This window comes from Mustela nivalis (assembly GCF_964662115.1).
Source record: "Mustela nivalis genome assembly, chromosome: 10".
Classification (NCBI taxonomy): domain Eukaryota; kingdom Metazoa; phylum Chordata; class Mammalia; order Carnivora; family Mustelidae; genus Mustela; species Mustela nivalis.
Genome location: NC_139029.1, coordinates 35,927,770 through 35,946,709, shown reverse-complemented (window position 1 = coordinate 35,946,709; position 18,940 = coordinate 35,927,770). Strand labels below are relative to the sequence as shown.

The 18,940-nt window shown below is 47.0% G+C and overlaps 1 long non-coding RNA gene across 3 annotated transcripts in view; it reads right to left on the bottom strand.

Moving 5' to 3' along the window:
* Positions 1-18,940, bottom strand: part of LOC309843112 — a 1,054,942-nt gene that overhangs the window by 972,222 nt on the left and 63,780 nt on the right. The window lies entirely within an intron of this gene.

Sequence of the window (18,940 nt, the reverse complement as noted above, 5' to 3'; positions counted from 1 at the left end):
CCCGAACAGACCAAGACCGTTGCTGTCCCCATTTTACATAAGGAAGGAAAGCACCGACAGGTTAAGTGGCTTGTCCAAGGCCACCCACCAGTTTGATGCCTCTCCCTTGGACATGGTTCCATGAGCCTGGATCAATATTGCACCCTTGGACGATTTATGTTTTCCCATAATGCCTCTTTCTTCTTCCACCTCCATCCAGCAGGTAAGCTGTCCTAGTTGCACCAGGAGATGGGTTGACGGAAAAAAGCGTGGGGAAATGGAAGAGACCCTGAACATAGGCAAAATGTTTGGAAAACATCATGAATAGAGCAGTGAAGTGAAGTAGAATGGGTTTTCCCGTAGACTGGAGTGACGCGTGGAATTGCTACAATCAGTATTTCAGATCCAAAATTTCTAGGCGCTCTATTTAGGCAAGTTAGTTGTGCCTCAGTGTACCTCCTCTGCAAAGAGATCCTCTTTCTGTTACTGTAGAATTAGTTTGTATTTTCTGGAGTTTTATTTAAATCGAATCATCTAGTATCCATCTAGTGTCTCTCACTCAGCATCAGCACACTGAGATTCATCTATGAGACTGACCGTATCATTATAGTTCATTCTTTTTTACTGCCGAGCAGCTTTCCACTACATGTGTATGCAGCAATTTCTGTATCCATTTACCAGCTGATGGACTTGGAGGTTGTTTCTAGCTTTTAGCTATTGCAAAGAAACCTGTGATGTCCATCTGTGTCCAAGTCTTTGTACGGACATAAACTTTCATCTATCTTCAGTGGAATGGTTAGATTTCACAGTAGCTGTACATCTTAAGAAACTACCAAATTGTTTTTCTGAAGTAGTTCTGCCATTCTATGCTCCCACCAGCAGTGTGTGAGAATTCCCTTTTCTCCATGTTCTTGCCAACCTTCGGCATGGTCGGTCTTTCCATAGATGTGTAGTAGTATCATACCGCGGTTTTCAAATCGCTAATGATGATTGCCTTCCCGTGTCTCTTTACCGTCTATCTATCTTCTTGGGTGAAATGTCTCTTCAAATACCTCGTCCATTTTTTATTGGGTTGCTTGTTTTCTTTATTGAGTCCTAGAGTTCTTTATAGATTTTGGATTTCAGTCTTTATCAAATATACGCTCTGCAAATACTTTTACCCAGTTTGTTGCTGGTCTTTTCACTCCCTTAAGAGTTTTCTTTTGAGGTGCAGAAATGTTAAGTTTTGAAAAAGTCAGATTTATCAGGACTTTTTGTTTTATGAGTTGTACTTTGATGTTGAATCTAAAAAACTTTGTGGCTAAGGGACCCATTCACTATCTTCACCGTGGTGACGGTTTCATGCGTGTGAGTATTCTTATGTCAACACTTGTGAAACTGTACCCTTCAGGTATGTGCAGTCGGTCAGTTATACGGCAATAAAGCTGTTGAAGAAGCAGCAGCAAGTCTTTTGAGTTCATGTGTACCCTCAAATTCCAGGCAGAAGGGAAGCTCCTCCTTGACCTTGAGCTCTGCTGCTCTCTAACAGCACGTCTGGGATGACCCTCCATATTCAAGCCATCCTGGCATTGAACCAGGGATGAACCTCCAGCCCCCTCTTCCCATAGACATTCCCAGTCTCTAGGGGTCTCTCTTGGAAACTCCTCTCTCAATTAAATGAAGTTAGGGGAGAAGAAGAGTGGAGGGAGTATTCATTCTATGAATGTTGCACTTCCCACGATGGTTATGGCAAATTTCCCCCTCTCTTTTGACCTATCTTCTTGTGCAAACTTGAGGGATGGGGTGCTTCAAAGGGTAGGGGCGGCTGTGGGCCCAGAAAGCTTCAGGCTGCATATTGAGCTAAGTCAACAAGTCTTTAATGACATCTCTCTTGGGGGAACTAAGATCTGGGTCAGCCAGATCTTGAAGTCAGCAGAGTTTTGTCCCCGGCTCTCCTCCCACATTCTTCTTCCCTCTTTCACTCCTCCTTCCAGCTTTCAGCGTTGCTGAGGAGGGAGAATAGACAGCTCTTTTATGTCTGATGTTTTTCCACTATGTATTCTTTGTAACACATAATTATTTAGCTTTCCAAAAAACAATTTAAATATTCAAATCATGCACATGTCATGGCAATGCCAACAGGTTTTAATGATGCCTGCAGTGCGCTGAGTCCTGTTCCCGAGGTTCTGACATGAAGAATGAAGAAACATTTTTGTAAGGATCCCATAAGAAACTCTAGTTCATGTTCTCTGCGAACCCTGTCTTGAATCGATCCTTTACTCTCCATGCTCACAGACTGACCTCTCAATTCTCACCTGACCTGAAATGCTCCGCCTCTTCTTGGAGACTCTTCAGCAGGCTCTGCATGGATGTCTGAGACCCTGGCTCCCAGCCAGCCTGGGGTGAAAGTGAAACTTGACAAATCTGCCAGAGAGCATTCTTCTGGGCTCCCAAATTTGCCCAAATGGACCACATCAATTATGACAGAGACTTTCTTCTGAAGAAGTGAGTCTATGAGCCTGTTTATTTATGACAACCTCCTGAGGACTTTGCTCTGCCAACTGGGCTCCCCAGGAGGGGAGATGGTCATTAAGCTACCCACGTCTGCTGTGCCCTTACTTTATAAACAAGATCCCATTCTTCATGTGGGTACTGATGCCACGAGAGTGGTCAGTTTCATGAGGGTAGGGGGAACTGGGAGATGGAAATACAAGGGGCAGATAAGCTCACCTTAAACCCTATAGCTAAAAGGAAAGTCACCTGGATCAATTCATAACAAAGACACGAAGGCCCAGAGAGAGATTATGTCCAAGAATATGCAAAAAAGGGAGTGAGACTGAAATGGGGAGTCAAATGTCCCACCTCCCAGTCAAGGTTTTATCCCATAGTCATTTTCATTTTCAAAGGACATTTCTTAGAAACTAGGAGATTTCTTAGGTTTCTGCTATTGGTAACCCTGGATATTGAAACTTCTTGGAAGCTCCCTCCTTCTCCTGTCCTGGAGAACTGAGTTCTGTGATCAGGATGATTTTCTGGAATGGGGTATATCCAGAACTTGCTTCTGCGTGGAGGAAGAAAGGGCTATTTCTCAGAATGTAGGCAAAGATAGAGCAGGAGGAACCCTCATGATAAGCTCCATGAGGTTGATTTTACTACCTCCATGTTGTGGGTCAGCAACCAGAGGACCAAAAGAGTTAAGGCAGCTTGCCCTTGTCAGCATTTGAACCCACAGCTGATTCAATCTGAAGGATTTCAGAGATTAAAGAGACTGAAGATAAAGACTAAAATAGTACCTTTACTGATTAGAATTGGAGACAAATGTACCTTTTGGGCAGATACTGGATAGATGCTCAGCAAACTTGCTTCCTCTTCCTCCAGGCCATCAGCTAGACTGTACCTCTCCACTTCACTCACTTCTCAGTGTCACCAGATGACCTAGTTCTAGCCATTGGACTGTGGGCAGACAGGTAATTCACTTTCACACAAGCCTGTAAACTCTTACCATATATAATTCTCTGTTCTCCCTCTCCTTCATCTTTTGGTTGAATGCCCCCAGAAGGCCTTAGAACATACTTTTTCATCCTCAACACTACCGGCATTTTGGGCCAAATAATTCTTGTGGGAGCTGTCCTGCTCATTGTAGGATATTTAGACACACCGCTGGTCTCTACCTACTATAAGCCAACAGCATCCTACTCCCCAGGGTGACAACCAATATGTCCTCAAATACTTCCTAATGTCCCTTGAGGGGCAAAATCATCCCTGCTTGAGAACCACTGGTCTAGAAGATGCCCAAGGCACACAGTGGAAGGAATTTGGGTCCAAAATATCTACACAGAGCAGAGCACCCTTCCCACATTTGTCAATAACATGCAAGAAATTAACTTTTATTTTATAGAGCCATTGCTATTTGGAGCTGTTTGTTCAAAAGTTAGCTCATCCTGGCTGAAACAGTGCTGCCAAATGACTCCTATAAAGAGATAGACTTACCATATTAGGCAGAACAGCACTAGCCCAGGGACCACCCCGGCCTACAAGGGCCAGGCCCACGAGGGACTTCATTCAGTTTCTGTAGGCAGAACACTTTCAAGGTAAGGAAAATAGTGGGGCTGGCTGAGTTCTGCATGAGCCCTGAACAAATTTCTATGGAAGCTTCTGCCCAAGTTCACCCATCAGTAAGTTACTTCTCATCCACAGGGGTAGAGAAATCTGACATGTACTTGGTGGGAGAGTCTTCTTCTTGGAAACCCCTTATTCATGAAACTAAGGGGCTCTGCTCCAGAAAACTCCAGACCCTACTGCCTTTTCCCTATATCAGAAGATCTAGTAGTACAGAAAATGGCCTGTGTTTGGCTCAGCACTAAATATGGCTTATGAGGGGCACCCAGGTGGCTTAGTCCTTAATTGTCTGCCTTTGGCTCAGGTCATGATCCCAGCCAGGGTCCTGGGATCGAATCTGGAATCAGGCTCTTTGCTCAGTGGGAAGCCTGCTTCTCCCTCTTCCACTCCTCCTGCTTGTGTTCCCTCTCTCAGTCTCTCTATCTCTCTCTCTGTCAAATAAATAAATAAAATATTTTTTTAAAAAAAAACATGGTCTACGTTCTAATTTTCTCACTAGTGCTTTATCTTATTTTACTATTGCAGTCAAGGCTCAATCTTTGGCCAAGGTCAAGGGTTGGTCTGAGGTCTCATTTTGTGACCAAGGTCTAGGTTCAGCCCACCAAGGACAGGACTTGGTCTGTGACAGAAAGACAGAATGAGCCATAGAAGGTTAAAAACCCAGAGCCTTGCCCTGGATTAAGCGGTGAATTTTATCTACAGCCCCACCATAAGATCCATGTCCTTTCTTCATTGTTCTTTATATTCCCCATTTACTAACTGCTTCCCATAAAGCTGTCAAAGGAGTGAAATGAGCAACCTCAGTTCAGGAGACCCGTGGAAGGGAAATAATTGGCTGCAAGTGAAAAAAATTCATGTCCACAAATTCATGTCCAGATCTGATCTGTCAAGAATTGATTGTTCCAGCCTGGACAGATCACTTTCCTTCTGGAGACCTCTTTACTTACATAAAATAAGAACACCGGGCATCTCTCTTACTTGTAATGTTCACTGCACTGAGCAGCACTAGCTGGAGATCTTGTTTCTACATCTACTCTTAATGGTAACCATGTGCTGCTGCTTCTTCCTTGCTTGTGTCACCAGGCCTAGCTTAGGCCCTGGAGGTCATGATACTCAACAAATGGTGCACTGGCCTCCAATACGTCCTCCTTAGCCCAGACTCTCCCCAAAGCGCCAATCTATTCTGCTACAGAAGGGACTAAATCAGATGTGTTCTTAGGCCTCTTCAAACTATGCCAAGCTAGAATTCTAGGATTCTAAGACTCTAATATTCTATATCTTTAATATTCTAGATTCTAGTGTATATAGCTGAGAGCCAAAAATTCTAGACTCCTTGGAGTTTTAAATTCTAAAGCCACGAGAGCCTCGCATTCTGAGTATAACTTGAATTTCTCCAGGAAATAAATGAAGTTGCACAATAGGAAGAACTCAGAGTTGCACTGGTTCCTGCCCCCATGGGCCACAGATTCCTAACAGTATCTCCTGTGCCCTCTTTGTGAACACATGTGGTCTACTAGAAGGCAAGACTTTTGGGGCCTCTCACTGGGCCTTTAGTCAATGGAAATATAAAGAACAACCAAGAAAGGACATGGATTGCCCTGCCCCACTCTCCTGCCAGGTCTGCCTGATTACTACTGGACATCTCTGGGTCAGCCCCCACTCCTCTCTCTCTCTCTCTCTCTCTCTCTCTCTGTGTGTGTGTGTCTCTCTCTTTATCATACACACACACACCAATTAGCTAGACATGTCTAACTTTGTCTAAACCTCAGTGGTAGACAGAGGCCCAGACTCAAACTGAGCTCCTAAGCTCTTAATATTCTTACCATTCAGTATTTTATATACTTAAATACTTCAATACTTTGTATTTTAATACTTCCAGGTAGCTTAGAATCTCACAATCCTCACAATTTTACAGCCTCCATATTCTTGGATTTTAATAGACTAAGATTTAAAATTGCTTAGATTCCGGAATACTGATTGGAAGATAGTGGAAGATGCTAGAGTATCTCATACTTTTTTCTTGGAGGCTCTGGGACGAAGGGGGGCAGGGAGGCCTTAGCCAGTTCTGAGCGCGGCTGTGGGAGGGAGTCATGGGGCCTCGGGGGAGAGCACAAGCATATACAAAGTGTCATACACGTGGGATGGAAGGAAGAGCCATCAAGCTTCTTCCTAGAATGCCCAGAGTCACACCCTAGAGGGCTTCCCAGGCCCTTGGCAGGCAGTAAGAAGCAATTTCATGGCCTCCAATCAAATGTGTTATTTAATTTACAAGTAACTATAAATAGCAAAATAAAACTGCGAGTTTATGTCCACAATCAGGCCCCAGAGTTACTAGAGCTGCTCATGGCTGTACATTTGGGAAACTCTTCTCTCAGGGAGGAAGGCACCCCCTTCCACCCCCCCCCCCACCACCACCCTGGCCTCCTGCAGGCCTGGTCCTAACCCCAAGTCTCCCGGGGTTGGGAATTCTGGAGGTCTGATCCCTCCCAGCTTGGCTGCAGACCCCTCTGGCTGTGGAGAGGGCTGGGGGCGCGGGGGAGGCTTTGGAGCAGTGGAAGTGATTTAGGCATGTGTCAGGAAACTGGGGCCCGGCCCAAATCTCAGATTTCATAAGAAGCCCAGGGGGCTGGCAGAAATTCTTGGCCCAACACATCCCAGAGCCAGGGGCACCATCTGTGGCCAGAAGCAGCAAAGTCCCTGCGTGGAGGAAACTGAGGGCAGAAAGAGAATTTTCTTGGCGGTGGCCAGGCCAGGCCTTCAGTAGAAATGACTCCAACAATATACCGTCCGATGCTGTGGAGAAGTTCTGATGAATGCTTTAATCAACCAGTCAGCTGGTTTTACTAAGCACCTACTAAGTGCCAGTCAACATGGGGAATAGGAGAGTCTCTTGTTCTCCAAGCCTCACAAAGGCCAGTGCCTCAAGGTAAAACCCAACTGCTTCGCCTGGCCTTCAAGTCTTGGGCCACCTGCCATGTCACTTTCCAACCTCCCATCTGGCCCTGTACGTTCGAAGCCCACTGGTTCCCCCCATAACCCACTCAGCCTCCATCACTGATTCCCCTGCTGGCGTGTCTTCTCCTGCTCCTGGAGCTCAGGCCCGGCTCCCAGTTCTCCTGTCTGAAACCTGCTATCTCTGCATTCTCAGGTTGCACTTCTCCAGAGTATTTATTTATTTTTTTTAAAGGATTTTCATTTTATTTAGTTGACAGAGATCACAAATAGGCAGAGAGGCAGGCAGAGAGAGGAAGGAGGGAGCAGGCTTCCCGCTGAGCAGAGAGCCCGATGCGGGGCTCTATCCCAGGATCCTGGGATCATGACCTGAGCGGAAGGCAGAGGCTTTAACCCACGGAGCCACCCAGGCGCCCCTCTCCGGAGTATTTAAAGCTCACTCTTCTAAGGTTTCCTTCAAATGTCAGTCTCCCCACTGGACCGCACCTTTACTCGTATCTGTGTCCCCAGCCCTGAGCTGGGGGCCTGGAATGATACTTATTCAGGATATTTGCTGACATGGACGAGCGGGCAGTGGGGTCAAAGTGCGTCTGAATAAAGCGGAAGGATCTGTGCAGATTCGGTGAAAGCCACATGTTATCTTTAGACAGCAGGGAAGGCGAGACAGACACGGGGGCAGGTGGTGCCAGGTTTTCATGCTGGCAGGATGTCTGGGCGTTTATGGCTGGCTCCTCCCTTGGCTAAGGCCCTGGCTCTAAACAGATGACTTAACCCCATTGTCCTCCTCTGTAAAATGGGAGCATTTGTGAGGACTAAGTGAGTTAAACATATACACTACTTAGGACAGTGCCTAGCACATGGTAAGCATCCCCCAAATACCAAGTTTTGTAGCAGTCCTGGTGACAGTAGGAAGACACGTGGTGGAAGGCTCGGCGTCATTGTCTGGGCGTGAGCAAAACCAAAAGACCTGCCAGCCAGGTCGAAAGAGGCAATGGGTTGGCTTCTAGGGGAAGTTGAAGCTTCCCCACCTCCACCAATAAGAGTCTGTCCTGAGCTCCCCACCCCCACCCCATGAACAAAGGTCAAGGGCACCGCTGAGCCGGAGTGAGGATGGAGCTCTCTGTGCTGAAGATGTGGCAGGCTGTCTTTCCCGTGACGTGGTCTGTTTGGGATTTAATTTCTTGTCCATCCCAGCCCTGAGCCTCTCTCTCTCTCTCTCTCAATGTGAGCAGAAATGCTTTCTCTCTTAGCTCCTCCTTTTCTTTTTTTTTTTTTTTTCCTTTTTAAAGATTTTATTTATTTAATTGACAGACAGAGATCACAAGCAGGCAGAGAGGCAGGCAGAGAGAGAGAGAGGAGGAAGCAGGCTCCCCGCCGAGCAGAGAGCCCCATGCGGGGCTCAATTCCAGGACCCTGAGACCATGACCCGAGCCGAAAGCAGAGGCTTTAACCCACTGAGCCACCCAGGCACCCCAGCTCCTCCTTTTCTTAAGCTTGCCTTTTCCTTGCTTCTCTACTTCTCACTTCTCTTCCACTTTCTGAAGCTGACTAGCACATAGCGAACAACAAAGAACCCCAGCTGGGGACTCAGAAGGCCTGGCCTGGGGGCCAGCCCCAGCTTCGTCCAGAACTTCTGGCCAGTCCTGGGCAAGTCTCTTCTCCACCCTCAGCCCAACGGCTTCTCAACAGCAAAAACATCAAGCTGCATGCAGTTCTGAACTCCTTTTGTTCTACACAACCGTATGTCTCCTTGGCAACATCTTCTTGTATGAAAAATGCTTTGTACCCACAGGGATCGTACAGAGAACTTGGTTTTCTTCATCATCAGGCAACATTTACTGAGCACAGAGACACAGGTAACATGTCGGGCATCATAGCAGGTGCTGTGGATCATAAGTGACCAAACCAGAGGAAGTCCTTGCCTACAAAGGGCACACATTATAATGGGTCTAGAGAAAGATTCGATAGTAAACTCACTACCTCCCAATCGTGGACCATGGAAGAAAGGAGAGAATCCTGTGTGCTGGACACTTCCTACTTGGGTTCAGGTCATTTTGGTTGGTCCTCACAATCACTTTGTGAACTAGGTATTATCATTCCCCCTTTAAAGGAAAGGGACACAAGACTAAGAGACATTCAGTAGCTTTTGGTCAACGTCTCCCAACAACAAACACCACCTTGCTGAGTATCCTCTCCACACGAGCACGCCCCTCAGTCGGTCCTGCTCCTGAACTCTGAGGCCGGTGCACATCAGAAGAGTGAACCCCAGGGTCCCACTGCCTAGGACGGGTGCCCAAGAAGGTCGTCCAGCCTGGCTTGGGCTTCTTGGGGCATCCAGGCTTCGGACCCCAGCCACTCACTCTCTGGTCTACTCCCTCAGTTGGGAGAGCTGGGAGATTTGCAGCCATGTTCTGCCCTCCTGGCTCATAAGCCTATAAAGTAGCAAGCAGCCTCAAAGGTAGAAAAAAACAGGGGACAGAACTCAAAAGTAAACACTGATGAAGATTAAAAATGACCAGTGAGTCTTGGGGATTTATGTCTCATAAAGTGAGATGGCCAAGGAGGCCAGACAGGGAGCAGACAGCCCTGACGCCTCTGCCTTGCGGATAATTTATTCCAGAAAATAGAGGCCTCTTGTGCGACTCACACAGGCCAGGGTGGTTCTCTGGGTCCTCCCAGTCCACTGTCTGCGGGGCCCGCCTGTCAGGCTGAGTCAGTTTTGTTTTCACAGACCGAACCCACACGTTTGATACTTTTTCATTCCTTTTCACGTCTATGATGTTGTCTGCGGTTCATCTCACACTCCCGGTGAGGCTGACAGGATGGGGACCTTTATCCCCATCGGTCAGATGAGCAAATTGAAGCTGACAGAAGATGACTCATCCAGGGTCTTCCAGGGGCTCAGGACTCGGAACCGAGTCATTGTTGGTTAATGTGAGGGCCCCCATTGGATACACATTTCCTTTCCTTCAAATCCTCCTTCCCCAACGCCTCATCCACTCTCACGTAAACTGGCTCAGCCAACAAATTAATTGAAAGAACCTCTGTTGAGTAATAATCTGTGGCAAACACAGGGATGAGCAAGCTAAAAAGAGACACTAAAAACAACTTGGAACTTTTAAAATATGTGGTGTTAGTGGTAGTTAAGGTCATGTTAATGAGTTATGACTCCAAAGTCATAGTCAGAAAGCAAAAATAAATAATAAAATTAATAAATAAGCAAAACAAAAGCTTTGGAGAGAAGTCGGGAAGAAGGACTCGATGTCGGGTGAAGCTCGGGAGAGCCTATCTGCCAGCATCTTCCAAGGCAATTGCCGGTCATCAGAGAGGCTTTTGTCCTGGATGACTTCCCATCAGATGAGTTTGTGGGTACAAATGTGTTTCAAGATAAAAAGTAGCTGACAGTGACCCTGGACTTGATGCGAATGGCCTCGCTCACATTCTTGCCATCCCGATGATGGGCTAGCAAGCATTGTGCCGGCCCCCATCTGCTGCAGAGGCAAAGACTCAGTTTTTGAGGTACAGTGAAAAGAACTCAGGTTTGGGGATCTGATCAATCCGGTTTTCAATCCTAACTAGCTGTAGAGTTTCTCAGCCTCTCTGAACCTGTTTTCTCCACCACTATATGGAGATAGCAATATCTATCTCAAAGTTTTGTTTAAAAAAAAAAAAGTGGAAAGAGAATCTTAAAATTTAACCACGTTAGTTCGGCCTTCATGTGAGGCCCCAAGATAATGGATAACACATCCCCAAGTGAAACACAAGACCACCGCGCAAGGGCTGCCAAAGGTGGTGTTGAAAACTGCTTTTGTGGTTCTTTGCTGACCACCCACCTCTAGCACGTTAAAAGAAAAAAAAAAAAAAAAGAGGTGGGAGAGTTCAAGAACGGAACCAGGGATTAGATAGGAGATTTCTGGAAAGAGCTGTAAGTACCTTGAGCAAGTTTGTCTACTCTTTCCCTTAACTTCGGCCTGGGAAAAGTGGTTTCCATGGGGGTAGTTCGAGAGTTCGTGTTTTCCTATCATCAGGGAAGACAGTGGATTGGACTCGGACTCCCACTGCTAAGTGTAAAGAGCAAAGGCTGGCTGACCAGCTATTCTAACAGCAGAAGTCACGGGAGCTGGCTCTCCTGGGGCCATACACCTTCTCAGAGTGCATCAAGCAGAGGACACAAAGCTGTTTCTCTGAACCCGATCTGGACTACATGAGAGGGAGAAAGTCCAGATCATTCTAGATCTTGTCAGAGGGCCCTGTAGAGAGAGGAGACACCTAAAGCAGAAAGAGGCTGATGGTGTTGGCAGAGGCCGAGGGGCTGGCAAGGAGTCATAATCAGCCAGCTGGAACAGAAATGCATTTACCCACATCAAGGCATCGACTATATGGGGGAGGGGATGGATTTTCTCCAAAGAACCCACAAAAATGCCTCATGAGAAAACAAGCAAGGTTAAATGCCTGCCAGGCCCAGAGAGTATTGACCCTGATTTTTCAAGTCTGTAGTAGTCGAGTAAGAGCTTTCCTGTGCCCCTTCCCTTCTCTCCCTCCCTCTAGCCCTGACAACGGACAGGTCAAAATCTGCAGTGGTTACCAAGATGAAGAAGAAGTGATGTTCCAGGTAGAACAAGAAAAAAGACACTGACCTCATTCTCACTGCAGGAGATTGGCCAGCCGCAGTTCCAGGTCCAAATGGGTGGTGAGAAAAGCACCTCCTTTCAATGAAATTTGAAGTCAGTTACTGAGCAGAAATGATGTTTTGTGAGTTAAAATAAATGGGAAACTTCTTATTACCCAAGAGAAAACAGAAGAGCAATGGATCTCATTGAAGTTTTCATCAAAAGGGGTGGATGAGAGTTAGCCCTGCAGGAGGGCTAGTGAAAGTCATTTCTTCGGTATACCCCATGAGTCTCACCTGTTCAAGGTCATACCTACAGGACATGACATATTGCATCCCTTGCACACAGCTAGACTTGAGTACATCTGGATTTGCTTCCACCATTTCTTTAGGCCTGGTTGATCAGGACAATGGGCAATGTTAATCAGCTAAGGTATCTTTAGCCAGCTACTGTGTATCTGACCTGTGTTTTCTATCTGACCCAGAAGCAGGAATAGGAAGAAAAGGTCCAGTCTTAAACCTTAGAGATATCCCTTAAACCCCTTAGGGATATCCAGATGGGATGATAGAGACCCAGAGAGGGGCAAGTGTTTTCCAAATCCATTGTAAAACTAGATGTGGAACCTGGTTCTGTTTCTTTCTTCTTTTATACCTGTACCATTCAGACAGCCTCCTCCTAGAAATCTAAGACAGAGTGGAGTAAAGTGCAAGGTTGGATAATCTGATGGTTTCTACCATTTATGGAGTGCCTACTATGTATCAGGTCCCTTATGAATGTTAATCCTGATTCTTACAATAACCCACCAAGGTAGGAGCATCAGTAGAGATGAGAAAACTGAGGTCCCTGAGGTTAAGTGACTTGTCCATAGTCACATGGTCATTAAGGAGCGGAATTGGAATTCAAATAAGTCAGTTAGTGGTTTTATTATACAACCTTACTGCCTCTTTTGAAGGCTGCTGGAATCAGAAAAGAGAAGGATCATCAGATCTATGGTCAGACTGGGTCCTCAGAGCCCTAAACGGGGCCCAAGCCATCCCACAGTGCCATCTTTATGGAAAAGAACCAGTCCAGACTGACCCAGAAATTCATCAACCATCCCAAAGCCAAGACCATTGGCATAGGTTTACACTTTACCAGTTCTTTCCAAGAAACAAAAAATAATGCAAATTTTAAAAAATTCATTAAGCAGGGGTCCCTGGATGGCAAAGTTGGTTGGACACCTGACTCTTGGTTTTGGCTTGTGTCTGGTCTCAGGGTTGCGGGATTGAGCCCTGCAGTGGGCTCCATACTTGGCGTGCAGAGTCTGTTTGGGCTTCTTTCTCCCTCTCTGCTCCTCCCTCTCATGCTCTCTCTCTCTCTCTCCCCCTCTTTCAAATAAATAAATAAATAAATAAATCTTTTTTAAAAAATCATAAAGCGGTGTGAATAATTTTTTAATTAGTTGGCAAATCATGTGGCTGAGGGTGATTCATCCTCTGAAGTGGATATTTATTTCTTTTGAAAGTTAAGTTGGTTCTTTGTGAAGGTGGGTGCGTGAGAGTGTGGTAAGTTTCATTTCATTTGCCAGGAATCTTGGCTGAGGTTTACAGAGAAAGTTACTTTCAGATTTTTCTTCTGACGGTGAACTTGGCCTCCCTCACTCCCTGGTGAAACCCAACTCTTTGTAGGCGGAAACAGGGAATAAAAAATAAAAAAAAAATTAAAGAAATAAATTAGAGGGGGAAACAACTGCAGAATAAATAATCCTCTTAAAAGAGTCACTGGCAGACACAATGGAGAGGGTCCCAGACAGGGGCAGTGTGGTTCTGGTTGGGGGAGTCACGTACTTGTTGATTTTCTGACCTTGCACAGATGGCCTACCCTCTCCCAGTCTCTTGTCTCCCTGGCTGTGACAAGGCGAGATAATCCCTGCTCTGAGGCCCCACTCGGGTTCGGGTGGGATATCATCTGATAAAGTGATTTGACTTTTCAAAGCACAGTCCACACTGAAAGCTATGGAGATCCCTGACACCTGGACTAAAGTCCTCGGGGATCTATCCCTGGAGCCAACCTGACATCAGGAAGGGAAGCTTCAGGGTGGAAAAGGGTCTCTCTGAGCTGAATTCCAGAAAGGGCCCCTGAAGGAGAGCTATGGTGTGGGAATGTGGGTGGGAGTGAATGTGCTGTATGTGTCTAACACAGGTCAGCCTGCACCGGCGCCCCTGAGTGTGTACCTCTGATGGCTTGTATATACATGGGCGAATGGCTTGTATATACATGGGTTCCTGAAACAGTATTGGGGCAGATGGGAATATCTATTCATTCTGTAGGTGAGTTTTGAGGATTCAATAGGTGCTCTGTTCTAAGTACTGGGGATTTAAGTGAGAAACAAGATACACTAATTTCTGCATGGGACCAAGAATGTGTATTAACAAGTTTGAGTCTTTATGTATATGAGGGAGTATTCATGAGTATGTGAGGATGTGTGTGTGAACACACACATCCGTGTATATGAGGAAGTATGCATTTGTGTGAGTCTGCTTACGAGTGGGAGTCTGTGTTTGTATGTGTGTGTGTGTGTGGTGGGAAAGAGAGAAAGAATTCTTGGCCACCCTAGAGGGTATCAAATTTTGTTAAAACACCAGAAGGCTTGAAAGGCCCTGTGATATCATCTCACCCATTCCTTGACGTCTAAGATAGAGAATCTGAGGCCCAGAGAAAGGAAGCAGTGTGTAGAAGGTCAGCCAGCAGCAAAACAAGGACCAGAATACACATCTGCTAACTCTGAGCGCAAGGGTCTTCCCCACTGAAGATGTGTGAAAATGCAAATGTAATTTAATCGAAGGGCTGTAGGGAAGAACCTGGGGGACTGAGCAGAAACATAGACCAGGCAGAGTATGGAGGGGAGGGATGGGTAAGGAGGCAGGTGTACCTGTCCATGTGAGGGGGATGAGGCCTGCTTTAGGGAGACTCAAAGAAAGGAGAGAACAGACAGGAGGCTTGTGGCCTGGAATCAGTGGCCTTTGCACCCGTTAGGATGTGGAGGGTAGGTTTTCATTCTTTGGATGGTTTTCATGATGAGACAGTTTCCCTTGAACCTGGAAACTGGCAGGAACCTGGGAGTTCATACAAGCATCTCATTAAAACCTCCCAACAGCCCCATGAAGTGGGCTTTTTTTGTCCATGCTGACAATGACACAGCTGTGGCTCAGAATGGGGAGGTCGCCGAAGAGTGAAATAGAGAACTCGCCTTGTTTTCCTGAGCCTGGTGTCCGGTTTATCTGTCCTAAGACTCTCTGGCTCTGTCACTCTTTCTAGATATTTCCTTCCCTTACCTCTATTCCCATTTCCTCAAATTGCTGACTGCAGTCAGGACACCAGAATCTGACTTCCAAACTGCCAAACTTTCCTGAGACTCCCACTGCCAGCCCCTCTGGAGGCCCTGGGTGAAGATCAGAACAGCCAGAACCTGAACATTCCACCCCCTCCTGAACTGGGAGTGCCCAAACTGGTCACTCTGATGGCTTGGGGCTATGCCAACTCCAACACTATCTTTGCCTTCCTCACCAGCTTGGTTGCCAAGACCCCAACGTGCCTTTGCTCAAGCTGATCCAATTTACCACACTGGAGCTGATTTCTCCTGACTTTCTGTTCTGAGTCTAACCTCACTCCACCCTAATCCCTGAAACTAATCCCTGGCCCCACTTGAGAGTGAAAATAGCCTTCTCTCCCAAGTGCATGGACATCGAGACACCACAGGTACTTCCTTCCTGACCAGAAATGCCGTCAGAGAACCCAGTAAGGGCCTGGTCTGCTGCTCTCATCAAGGTCCTCCCTGCATCCCTTCCAAAAACATAGTTGGAGAAAACACACCCAAGAAAGTTGTCCGGAAGTAACCAGTCGTCCAAATTATTTACTGTGCCCTGGAACATAGCCAGCTAGAGGTTGGTCATGCAGATGCTGGGAAAATATTTATGTGGGTCCTGATGGATGCTTGGCCAGTGAAGACTGCCCACTGTCGTCTTTCTTTCTGCTGATAAGGCAAAGCTACACATGTCAGACGGCTCTTAGCAGGGCCTGGCGGCAGGGGTCTGGCATTGGATCCAAGTGAGGTTAATGCCTATACCCAAAGGACTTGCTCTCAGTCCTTTCTCTGCCACCAACTAGTTCATACCTTCCCTGGGCCTCAGCTTCTCCATGTGTAACATCATGGAGTAAACCAGATGACTCTAATGTCTCTGGGATCCCACAAGATTGCGACTCAGGAAGAATCAGATTTATTTTCCAGATCTGCCATCATGATGCCATTGGCTCATCACAGAGCTATTTTTCTTGGCATCCTGGAAACGTTCCTGAAATTCCAACATCCAAGAATTTCTCTTTCCACTGATCCAGTTTCTGCAACCATGTGGGAGGACTCCATCTGGAGGAGGAAGATCTGAGCTTAAAATAAAAGAGTAAAATGGAAGAGGGGAAATTGAGTTCAAGCGGTGTTTATCATGCATCCAATATTGGCAAAGCTTGATGCTGGGCCCATGAGGACAGAGATGCGCCCCCCAGGTCCTGGTCTTTAAGTGAAGAGCTCACTATAGGGCAGTGGTGAGGGTGGCCCACAGACTCTTCTTTTCCCCAAATGGACCCTCATGTTTCTTCCTTCCCATAAACTTCAGTAGCTCTGCCTGCAACCCTCCCCTGCTGTGCAAGTCTGTCCTTGTCCATGTTCATCATGGGCTCATTGCTTCAAGAAGTTTCAACCTCCCCAGCTCCCCTCTACCTTGTGGACAACCTGACTTCATGGGCCCTTCTCTATTTCAGAGTCTACAGCTACTCCCTTCAAAGATCTACTTGAGGTAACAAGATCATGGATATAGATGCAGGACAAAGGTTCAAGAGCCCCCAGGGTTTTTTAAACGCTGTCTCAACTCAGGAATTCTTGTGACTTCTCTGAGACACTTGATTACATCTTAGGGCCTCCTGCGTACGTCAGTTTCCCTGGAATAGAAACTCAAGAGTAAAGGAGTGAAGAGCTCAGATGTACCAAGCCAAGGGGGTGTCGAAAGTCAGTTTTCTGTGTGTGGGAGTCAGTTGATGGGTGGGGAGAAGCAGGACAGGAAGCTAAGGAGGGGACAGTTGTACCACTTGAAGAGCCTCAGGTGCAAGAAAAGGGGATCCTGACTTTGTATTTCAGGCCCCAGGGATATAACAGTTTTCAAGCAGAGAAGCAAACTGTTGTCATTGAAGATGACTCTGGGGACAAAAGAATCCATCCCAGGTACAGGAGCTCCTAACGTCATCAACAATGATAATGGCCGCTTACACGTGATTAACATCTCAATAAATCTCAAAACAAAGCTTCCAAGCAAACTGATTTATTCCTAACATCAGTCCTGTGAGTTAGCTGGCCTCATTCCACTTTCACAGAAGAGGAAAGCAAGGCCCAATGTCACACAGACCTGTCCCCTCTGGGTCCAGGGCTGTTCATCACAATGCACATCTCCGGACACTCTGTCAGTGGTGAGAGTCTACACTGACCTTGGTTTTCTGCCCCAGGTGGGGGGTCTGGACTGGCTGCTTTCCGTGTTACCCAGCTTTGAGACTGGAAAATGCTGTGGCCCAGAGGCAGGCCGGCTGTCTCGTGGGGCTGCCGAGCTGAGCCGTGGGTGGTCAGGAATGTTTCAGGACTTCCTGGGACCAGTGTTCCAGGTCGGAGTGTCTGGATTAATGATCCGTCTCCAGGCAGAGCCAGCCGAGGCTCCGACGCCAGGCACAAGGCATCGATTAGACTTTGCACTTGGAGCTTGCTTTCATCTGGGGCTCTCCGGGTGGGCTGGGCCTAATAATTAACATTCTCTGAGCCCCACAACATGACTGTGCTGGAGAGAAAGGGTCTCTGAGCAGGTCCCCATCCGTGGTGGGAGTGGAGCATGGAGCACCTCCTCCCACTCCCCCCAAAACGCCTAGGCGTGGCTGCTTGGCAGGGGACCACATCTTCTAGCTAACACTTCAATACTACCTGAAGTTTGTACAGTAAGTGGCTTTGGCATCTTTGGGCTTCACTACATACCTATGGCAAGTCACCACGTAGGGAAGTAGGACTAGGACCATGCACATAGGGAAATTGAGGCCCAGAGAAGGACACAGGATGGCCCAAGGGCAGAGGGATCAGGTTGAAAATTCAACCCTTCCACCAGCAGTGCTTGGTACATACAGATGTTCAGATGCACTGGCATCTTCCCAGTGCAGGAGCCTGTCTCTTGCAGGGCTGTTTAGAGCTTCCTTGTACTTTGAGGTGACGGAAGGTAAGGGTGTGATAGGATTTTCTATTTTATAGGAGGAATCATTACAAAGGTGCTCTGTCATTCACTCATGTGTTGGTTTCGCCAGGACTTATTATATCCCTAAGATGTTTCAGCCTCTGTGTCAGGTGCTAAGGATAGCAGAAAATAGTCCGACACTTATAGCCTAGGGAAGGAGGGGTGGTGGAGAGTGTGGCAGGGGAGCTTATAGCCTAGGGTAGGGGCACAGTGGAGAGTGTGGCATGGAGAGGTAGATATGCAAACTCTAAGTCCAGTGAGCTGCCATGGTGCTTTACTAGTAAATCTATTGGAGAGTATAGAGCATTTTGGCTCCCAGTTCCCAGGGAGGGCACAATCGGGTCTTTCCCAAACAGTGAAGCATCCGCAATAGTGGGATGTGATCAAAAAAGGCTTCAGAAGGAAAAAACCTCCCAAAATGGAAACTTAAAAGAGGCTAGATGTTCATCAGGCAAATGAGGGGGCGGGGGTAGAAAGAGGGCATTGGGTGGGATCATCCCAAGGAAAAGGAAAGAACTGACCCAGGCAAAGAGAGACAGAGAGGCATGGAGTCCCTTAGTCACTGAGAGCAATGGAGTTGGCCAAAGAGTAGGCTTTGAGGAAGAGATCGTGGGAGGTGAGGTTGGAGAGATACATGAGGAACCCATCAGAAAGTCCTCCTGAGCCAATGAGAGGGCCTGAACTTTATCCTGAACGATTCAAGAAAGGAGGCAGTGTGGTCAGAACTGCATTTTTGAAGGCTCCTCCTGCTGCAGTGTTGAAACTGTGCTGAAGGGAAGAGAGATTAAAGCAGACACATCTGGGAGGCAGAAGAGATGGTGGCTTGCTTTTATTGGTTCGTGGCCACTGAGGACACCAGAGACCTTTGTCTGGTCTGGAAAAGCCTACGTCCAGAGAATTTTCCTACACACAAAAAAAGGACTCCCCTTGGTTGTCAACTTATATCCAAATTCATAACTGTGGACCCATTCCAGTCTCCTCTGGTCTGAAAAGAAACCACAGCATTCT